We start from the raw sequence: 10102 nt of genomic DNA on the forward strand, positions 1-10102 counted from the left end.
GAGGGACATGAAGAATGAGGGTGGCTCTTGAAGAAGGAAGGTAGGTCTTCTGGAATGAAGTTGGGTTTTGTGGAATGAGGGTGGGTCTTGAGGAACGAGGGTGGGTTTTGTAGAATGAGGTTGGGTCTTGTAGAATGAGGATGGGTCTTGTGGAATGAGGATGGGTCTTGTGAAATGGGAGTTGGTCTTGTAGAGTGAGGGTGGGACTTGTGGAATGAGGGTGGGACTTGTGGAATGAGGGTGGGACTTGAGGAATGAGGGTGGGTCTTCTGAAATGAAGTTGAGGTCTTTTAAAATAAGGGTGGGTCTTGTGGAATGAGTGTGGAACTTGAGGATCGAGGGTGGGTTTTGTGAGAGGAGAGTGTGGCTTGTGGGATGAGGGTTGGAATTGAGGTACAAGGGTGGGTCTTATGGAATGAGGGTGGCACTTCAGAGAAGAGAGTGGAACTTGTGTACTGAGGGTGTAACTTGCGGGTGGAGGGTGGGAACTGAATGACGAGAATAGGTCTTGTGGTATTGGTTGGGTCTTGAGGCATGAGGTTAGGCTTTTTGGAATGAGGGTGGGTTTTGAGGTACCAGGTTAGGCCTTGTGTAACGACTGAGTTATGTGGAATGATTATGGGACTTGAGGAATGTGGGTGGGTCGGATGAAATGAGAGTGTATCTTGCTGAATGAGTGGGTCTGTTGGAATGAGGGTGGGTTTTCATGGATGAGGGTGGGACTTGAGCGGTAAGGGTGGGAATTGTGGAATGAGGGTGGAACTTAAGTTATGTGATTGGGGTTTGTGTGATTTGGGTGGGACTTGAGGGATGAAGGTGGGACTTGAGTGATGAGGGTGGGACTTGACGGGTGAGGGTGGGAATTGAGGGATGAGAGAGGGACTTGAAAAGTGTGGGTGGGACTTGGGGTGTTGGGGTGGGACTTGAGAGGTGAGGGTTGGTCTTGAGGGATGAGGGTGAGACTCAAGCGGTCAGGGTCGGACTTGAGGGATGAAGGTGGGACTTCAGAGGTGAGAGTGGGACTTGACGGGTGAGAACGGGACTAGAGGGGTGAAGGTGGGACTTGAGGGGTGAAGGTTTGACTTGAGGGATGAGGGTGGTACTTGATGGATGAGGCTGGGACTTGAGGGATGAGGGTGGGACTTGAGGGGTGAGGGTGGGACTTGAGAGGTGAGGGTGTAACTTGACAGGTGAGGATCGTACTTGAGGGGTGAGGGTGGTACTTGAGGGTTGAGGGTGGGACTTGAGGGGTGAGGGTGGGAGTTTAGGGGTGAGGGTGGGACTTGAGGGGGACTTGAGGGATGAGGGACTTGAGGGGTGAGGGTGGGACTTGAGAGGTGAGAGTGGGACTTGATGGATGAGGGTGGGACTTGAGAGGTGAAGGTGGGACTTGAGGGGTGAGGGTGGGACTTGATGGATGAGTGTGGCACTTGAGGGTGTGATGGTGGGACTTGAAGGGTGATGGTGGGACTTAAGGGGTGAGGGTGGGACTTTGAGAACTTCAGGGGTGAGGGTGGGACTTGAGGGGTGAGGTGGGACTTGAGGGGTGAGGGTGGGACTTGAAAGGTGAGGGTGGGACTTGAGGGGTGATGGTGGGACTTGAGGGGTGAGGGTGGGACTTGAGGGGTGAGGGTGGGACTTGAGAGGTGAGGGTGGGACTTGACAGGTGAGGATGGGACACGAGGGGTGAGGGTGGGAATTGAGGGGTGAGGGTGGGACTTGAGTTGTGACGGTGGGACTTGAGGGGTGAGGTTGGGACTTGAGGAGTGAGGGTGGGACTTTGAGGGGTGAGGGTGGGACATGATGGGTGAGGGTGTGGCTTGAGGGGTGAGGGTGGGACTTGAGGGATGAGGGTGGACTTGAGGGGTGAGGGCGTAACTTGAGGGGTGAGGGTGGGAGTTGAGGGGTGACTTAAGAGGTGGGACTTGAGAGGTGAGGGTGGGACTTGAGGGGTGAGGGTGGGACTTGAGGCTGGGACTTGATGAGGGTGGGACATGATGGATGAGGGTGGGACTTGAGAGGTTAGGGTGGGACTTTAGGGGAGGGTGGGACTTGAGAGTGAGAGTGGGACTTGATGAATGAGTGTGGGACTTGAGAGGGTGATGGTGGAACTTGAAGGGGATGGTGGGACTTGAGGGTGAGGGTGGGACTTGATGGTGGGTGATGGTGGGGACTTGAGGGGACTTGAGGGTGAGAGTCGGACTTGAGGGGTGAGGGTGATTTGGGGTGAGGGTGGGACTTGAAAGTGGGGATGAGGGTGGGACTTGAGGGGTGAGGGTGGGACTTGAGGGGTGAAAGTGGGACTTGAGGGGTGAGGGAGGGACTTTGAGGTGGAACTTGAGGGTGGGACTTGAGGGGTGACTTGAGGGGTGGGAACTTGACTTTAGGGGTGATGGTGGGACTTGTGGGGTTAAGGTGGGACTTGAAAGGTGAGGGGGGACTTGATGGGTGACGGTGGGACTTGAGGGGTGAGGGTGGGATTTGAGGGGTAAGGGTGGCACATGAGAGGTGAAGGTGGGACTTGATGGATGAGGGTGGGACTTGAGAGGTGAGGGTGGGACTTGAGGGGTGAGGTTGGGACTTGAGAGGTGAGAGTGGGACTTGAGGGGTGATGGTGGGACTTGTGGGATAATGGTGGGACTTGAGGGGTGAGGGTGGGACTTGAGAGGTGAGGGTGGGACTTGATGGATGAGTGTGAGACTTGAGGGAGTGATGGTGGGACTTGAGGGGTGAGGTTGGGACTCGAGAGGTGAGGGTGGGACTTGAGGGGTGAGGTTGGGACTTGAGGGGTGAGGGTGGGACTTGAGACTTTAGGGGTGAGGATGGGACTTGAGGGTGAGGGTGGGACTTGAGGGGTGAGGGTGGGACTTGAGGGGTGAGGTTGGGACTTGAGCGTTGAGGGTGGGACTTGAGGGGTGAGGGGACTTGAGGGGTGAGGTGGGACTTGAGGGGTGAGGGTGGGACTTGAGGGTGGGTGAGGGGGGAACTTGTGTGGTGAGGGTGGGACTTGAGGGGTGATGGTGGGACTTGAGGGGTGAGGGTTGGACTTGAGGGGTGAGGGTGGGACTTGAGGGGTGAGGGTGGGACTTGAGGGGTGAGCGTGGGACTTGAGAGGCGAAGGTGGGACTTGATGGATGAGGGTGGGACATGAGAGGTGAGGGTGGGACTTGATGGATGAGGGTTTGACCTGAGAGGTGAGGGTGGGACTTGAGGGGTGAGGGTGGGACTTGAGGGGTGAGGGTGGGGCTTGATGGATGAGGGTGGGACTTGAGAGGTGAGGGTGGGACTTTAGGGGTAAGGGTTGGACTTGAGAGGTGAGAGTTCGGCTTGATGGATGAGTGTGGCACTTGAGGGGGTGATGGTGGGGCTTGAAGGGTGATGGTGGGACTTGAGGGGATGAGGGTGGGACTTGAGGGGCGAGGGTGGGACTTGAGGGGTGAGGGTGGAACTTGAGAGGTGAAGGTGGGACTTGAGTGGTGAAGGTGGGATTTGAGGGGTGAGGCTGGGACTTGAGGGGTGAGGGTGGAACTTGAGGGGTGACGGTGGGACTTGATGGATGAGCGTGAGACTTGAGAGGGTGATGGTGGGACTTGAGTGGTGAGGGGGGAACTTGAGGGGTGAGGGTGGGTCTTGAGGGCTGATGGTGGGATTTGTGGGGTAATGGTGGGACTTGAGGGGTGAGGGTGGGACTTGAGGGGTGAGGGTGGGACTTGAGAGGTGAGGGTGGAACTTGACAGGTGAGGATGGTACTTGAGGGGTGAGCTTGGGACTTTAGAGGTGAGGGTGGGACTTGAGGGGTGAGGGTGGGACTTGAGGGTTGAGGTTGGGACTTGAGGGATGAGGGTAGGACTTGAGGGGTGAGGGTGGGACTTGAGAGCATGAGGGTGGGACCATGAGAGGTAAGGGTGGGGCTTGAGGCATGAGGGTGGGACTTGAGGGGTGAGGGTGGGACTTGAGGGGTGAGGGTGGGACTTGAGAGGTGAGAGTGGGACTTGAGGGGTGCGTGTGGGACTTGAGGGGTGAGCGTGAGACTTGAGGGGTGATGGTGGGACTTGAGGGGTGATGGTGGAACTTGAATGGTGATGGTGGGACTTGATGGGTGATGGTGGGACTTGAGGGGTGAGGGTGGGACTTGAGGGATGAGGGTGGGACTTGCGGGGTAATGGTGGGACTTGATGGAAGAGGGTGGGACTTGAGAGGTGAGGCTGGGACATGAAAGTTGAGGGAGGAACTTGAGAGGTGAGAGTGGGACTTGATGGATGAGCGTGAGACTTGAGGGGGTGATGGTGGGACTTGATGGGTGATGGTGGGACTTGAGGGGTGAGGGTGTGAATTGAGGGGTGAGGGTGGGACTTGAGGGGTGAGGGTGGGACTTGAGGGGTGAGTGTGGGACTTGAGGGGTGAGGGTGGGACTTGAGGGGTGATGGTGGGACTTGAGGGGTGAGGGTGTGACTTGAGGGGTGATGGTGAGACTTGTTGGATAATGGTCGGACTTGAGGGGTGAGGGTGGGAATTGAGAGGTGAGGGTGGGACTTGAGGGGTGAGGGTGGGACTCGAGAGGTGAGGGTGGGACTTGAGGGGTGAGGGTAGGAATTGAGGGGTGAGGGTGGGACTTGAGGGGTGAAGGTGGGACTTTAGGGGTGAGGGTGGGACTCGAGGGGTGAGGGTGGGACTTGAGCGGTGAGGGTGAGACTTGAGGGGTGAGGAAGGGACTTGAGGGGTGAGGGTGGGACTTGAGTTGTGACGGTGGGACTTGAGGGGTGAGGGTGGGACTTGAGGGGTGATGGTGGGACTTGAGAGGTGAGGGTGGGACTTGAGGGGATGAGGGTGGGACTTAAGGGGCGAGGGTGGGACTTGAGGGATGAGGGTGGGACTTGAGGGGTGAAGGTTGGACTTGAGGGGTGAGGGAGGGATTTGAGGGGCGAGGCTGGGACTTGAGGGGTGAGGGTGGAACTTGAGGGGTGAGGGTGGGACTTGAGGGGTGAGGGTAGGAGTGTAAGGGTGAGGGTGGGACTTGAGGGGTGAGGGTGGCACTTGAGGGGTGATGGTGGGATTTGTGGGGTAATGGTGGAACTTTGAGGGTGGGACTTTAGGGGAGGAGGGTGGGACTTAAGGGGCGAGGGTGGGACTTGAGGGGTGAGGGTGGCACTTGAGGGGTGATGGTGGGATTTGTGGGGTAATGGTGGAACTTGAGGGGTGAGGGTGGGACTTGAAAGGTGAGGGTGGGACTTGAGAGGTGAAGGTGGGACTTGATGGATGAGGGTGGGACTTGAGAGGTGAGGGTGGGACTTGAGAGGTGAGGCTGGGACTTGAGGGGTGAGGGTGGGACTTGATTGATGAGAGTGGGACTTGAGAGGTTAGGGTGGGACTTTAGGGGTAAGGGTGGGACTTGAGAGATGAGAGTGGGACTTGATGAATGAGTGTGGGACTTGAGAGGGTGATGGTGGAACTTGAAGGGTGATGGTGGGACTTGAGGGGTGAGGGTGGGACTTGAGGGGTGATGGTGGAACTTGTGGGATAATGGTGGGACTTGAGGGGTGAGGGTGGGATTGAGAGGTGAGGGTGGGACTTGAGAGGTGAGAGTGGGACTTGAGGGGTGAGGATGGGACTTGAGAGGTGAGGGTGGGATTTGAGAGGTGAGGGTGGGACTTGAGGGGTGAAAGTGGGACTTGAGGGGTGAGGGTGGGATTGAGGATTGAGGGTGGAACTTGAGGGGTAAGGGTGGGACTTGAGGGTGATGGTAGGACTTTAGGGTTGAGGGTGGGATTTGAGGGGTGAGGGCGGGACTTGAGGGATGAGGGTAGGACTTGAGGGGTGAGCGTGGAACTTGAGGGGTGAGGGTGGGACTTGAGGGGTGATGGTGGGACTTGTGGGGTAAAGGTGGGACTTGAAAGGTGAGGGGGGACTTGAGGGGTGAGGGTGGGATTTGAGGGGTAAGGGTGGGACTTGAGAGGTGAAGGTGGGACTTGATGGAGGAGGGTGGGACTTGAGAGGTGAGAGTGAGACTTGATGGATGAGGGTGGGACTTGAGAGGTGAGGGTGGGACTTGAGGGGAGAGGGTGGGACTTGAGGGGTGAGAGTGGGACTTGAGGGGTGATGGTGGGACTTGTGGGATAATGGTGGGACTTGAGGGGTGAGGGTTGGAATTGAGAGGTGAGGGTGGGACATGAGGGGTGAGAGTGGGACTTGAGGGGTGAGGGTGGGACTTGAGGGGTGAGGGTGGGACTTGAGGGGTGATGGTGGGACTTGTGGGTTTAGGGTGGGACTTGAGGGGTGAGGGTGGGACTTAAGGGGTGAGGGTGGGACTTGAAGGGGTGAGGGTGGGACTTGAGGGTGAGGGTGGGACTTGAGGGAGGGTGGGACTTGGGGGGTGAGGGTGGGACTTGAGGGGTGAGGGTGGGAATTGAGGAGTGAGGGTGGGACTTGAAGGGTGAGGGAGGGACTTGAGGGGTGAGGGTGGGACTTTGACTTGAGAGGTGGGGATCTTGAGGGATGAGGGTGGGATTTAAGGGGTGAGGGTGGGATTTGAGGGGTGAGGGTGTGACTTGAGGGGTGAGGGTGGGACTTGAGGGGTGAGGGTGGGAATTGTGGGGTAGGGTGGGACTTGAGGGGTGAGGGTGGGACTTGAGAGATGAGACTTGTGGGACTTGAGGTGAGGGTGGGATGACTTAAGGGGTGAGAGTGGGACATAAGGGGTGTTGGTAGGACTTGAGGGGTGATGGTGGGACTTGAGAGGTGATGGTGGGACTTGATGGGTGATGGTGGGACTAGAGGGGTGAGGGTGGGACTTGAGGGATGAGGGTGGTACTTGCTGGATGAGTGTGAGACTTTAGGGGGTGATGGTGGGACTTGAGGGGTGATGGTGGGACTTGAGGGGTGAGGGTGGGACTTGAGGGTGAGGGTGGGACTTGAGGGGTGAGGGTGGGACTTGAGGGGATGAGGGTGGGACTTGAGAGGTGAGGGTGGGACTTGAGGGGTGAGGGTGGGACTTGAGGGGTGAGGGTGGGACTTGATGGGAGAGGCTGGCACTTGGTGAGGGGACTTGAGGGGTGAGGGTGGGACTTGAGAGGAGAAGGTGGGACTTGATGGTTGAGGATGGGACTTGATGGGTGAGGGTGGGACTTGAGGGGTGAGGGTGGGACTTGAGGGGTGAGGGTGGGACTTGAGGGGTGAGGGTGGGATTTGAGGGGTGAGGGTGGGACTTGAGGGAATGAGGGTGGGAATAGAGAGGTTAGGGTGGGACTTGAGAGGTAAGGGAGGGACTTGAGGGGTGAGGGTGGGACTTGACGGGTGAGGGTGAGACTTGAGGGTGAGGGTGGGACTTGAGGGATGAGGGTGGGACTTGAGGGTGAGGGTGGGACTTGAGGGGATGAGGGTGGGACTTGAGGGGTGAGGGTGGGACTTGAGGGGTGAGGGTGGGATTTTAGGGGTAATGGTGGGAATTTAGGGATGAGTGTGGGATTTGAGAGGTGAGGGCGGGACTTGAGGGATGAGGGTAGAACTTGAGGGGTGAGGGTGGGACTTGAGGGGTGAGGGTGGGACTTGAGGGGTGATGGTGGGACATGAGGGGTGAGGGGAGGAGTTGAGGGGTGAGGGTGGGACTTGAGGGGTAAGGATGGGACTTGAGAGGTGAAGGTGGGACTTGATGGATGAGAGTGGGACTTGAGAGGTGAGGGTGGGACTTGATGAATGAGGGAGGGACTTGAGGGGTGAGGATAGGACTTGAGGGGTGAGGGTAGGGCTTGAGGGTGAGGGTGGGACTTGATGGATGAGGGTGGGAATTGAGAGGTGAGAGTGGGACTTTAGGGGTGAGGGTGGGACTTGAGAGGTGAGAGTGGGACTTGATGGATGAGTGTGGGACTTGAGGGGGTGATGGTGGGACTTGAGGGGTGATGGTGGGACTTGAGGTTTGAGGGTGGGACTTGAGGGGTGATGGTGGGACTTGTGGGATAATGGTGGGACTTGAGGGGTGAGGCTGGGACATGAGGGTGAGAGAGGGACTTGAGAGGTGAGGGTGAAGCTGGGACTTGAGGGGTGAGAGGTGGGACTTGAAAGGTGAGGGTGGGCTTGAGAGTTGAGGGTGGTGGGACTTGAGGGGTGGGGGTTGGACTTGAGGGGTGAGGGTGGGACTTGAGGGGTGAGGTTGGGACTTGAGGAGTGAGGGTGGGACTTGAGGGGTGAGGGTGGGACTTGAGGGGTAAGAGTGGGACTTGAGGGGTGAGGGTGGGACTTGAGGGGTGAGGGTGGGACTTGAGGAGTGAAGGTGGGACTTGAGGGGTGAGGGTGGGACTTGAGGGGTGAGGGTGGGACTTGAGGGGTGAGGGAGGGACTTGAGGGGCGAGGGTGGGACTTGAGTGGGTGAGGGTGGGACTTGAGGGGTGAGGGTGGGACTTGAGTGGTGAGGGTGGGACTTAAGGGGTGACGGTGGGACTTGAGGAGTAAGGGTGGGACTTGAAGGGTGAGGGTGGGACTTGAGGGGTGAGGGTGGAACTTGAGGGGTGAGGGTGGGACTTGAGGGGTGAGGGTGGGACTTGAGGGGTGAGGGTGGGACTTGAGGGGTGAGGGTGGGACTTGTGGGGTGTGGGTGGGACTTGAGGGGTGAGGGTGGGACTTGAGGGGTGAGAGTGGGACTTGGGGGGTGAGGGTGGGACTTGAGGGGTGAGGGTGGGACTTGAGGGGTGAGGGAGGGAGTTGAGGGGTGAGGTGGGACTCGAGAGGTGAGGGTGGGACTTGAGGGGTGAGGGTGGGACTTGAGGGGTGAGGGTGGGACTTGAGGGGTGAGGGTTGGACTTGAGGGGTGAGGTTGGGATTTGAGCGTTGAGGGTGGGACTTGAGAGGTGAGGGTGGGACTTGAGGGATGAGGGTGGGACTTTTGGGGTGAGGCTTGAGTGGGACTTGAAGGGTGAGGGTGGGACTTGAGGGATGAGGGTGGGGCTTGAGGGGTGAGGTTAGGTCTTGAGGGGTGACGGTTGGACTTGAGGGGTCATGGTGGGACTTGAGGGGTGAGGGTGGGACTTGAGGGGTGAGGGTGGGACTTGTGGGGTGAGGGTGGGACTTGAGGGGTGAGGGTGGAAGTTGGGGGGTGAGGGTGGGACTTGGGGGTGAGGGTGGGACTTGAGGGGTGAGGGTGGGACTTGAGGGGTGAAGGTGGGACTTGAGGGGTGAGGGTGGGACTTGAGGGGTGAAGGGGACTTGAGGGGGGACTTGAGGGGTGAAGGTGGGACTTGAGGGGTGAAGCTGGGACTTTAGGGGTGAGGATGGGACTCGAGGGGTGAGGGTGGGACTTAAGGAGTGAGGGTGGGACTTGAGCGTTGAGGGTGGGACTTGAGGGGTGAGGGTGGGACTTGAGGGGTGATGGTGGGACTTGAGGGGTGAGGGTGGGACTTGAGGGAATGAGGGTGGGACTTGAGGGGCGAGGGTGGGACTTGAGAGGTGAGGGTGGGACTTGAGGGGTGAAGGTGGGACTTGAGGGGTGAGGGTGGGACTTGAAGGGTGAGGCTGGGACTTGAGTGGTGAGGGTGGAACTTGAGGGGTGAGGGTGGGACTTGAGCGGTGAGGGTAGGACTTGAGGGGTGAGGGTGGGACTTGAGGGGTGAGGGTGGGACTTGAGGGCTGATGGTGGGATTTGTGGGGTAATGGTGGGACTTGAGGGGTGAGGGTGGGACCTGAGAGGCGAAGGTGGGACTTGATGGATGAGGGTGGGACTTGAGACTTGAGGGTGGGACTTGATGGATGAGGGTGGGACTTGAGAGGTGAAGGTGGGACTTGAGGGGTGAGGGTGGGACTTGAGGTGAGGGTGAGGACTTGAGGGTGGGACTTGATGGATGAGGGTGGGACTTGAGAGGTGAGGGTGGGACTTGTGGGATAATGGTGGGACTTGAGGGGTGAGGGTGGGACTTGAGAGGTGATGGTGGGACTTGTGGGATAATGGTGGGACTTGAGGGGTGAGGCTGGGAATTGAGAGGTGAGGGTGGGATTTGAGTGGTGAGGGTGGGACATGAAGTGTGAGGGTGATCCTTGAGGGATGAGGGTGGGACTTGAGGGGTGAGGGTGGGACTTGGGGGATGAGGGTGGGACTTAAGGGGTGAGGGTGGGACTTGAG

The sequence above is a fragment of the Cherax quadricarinatus genome, chromosome 3, assembly GCF_038502225.1.
Source record: "Cherax quadricarinatus isolate ZL_2023a chromosome 3, ASM3850222v1, whole genome shotgun sequence".
NCBI lineage: Eukaryota > Metazoa > Arthropoda > Malacostraca > Decapoda > Parastacidae > Cherax > Cherax quadricarinatus.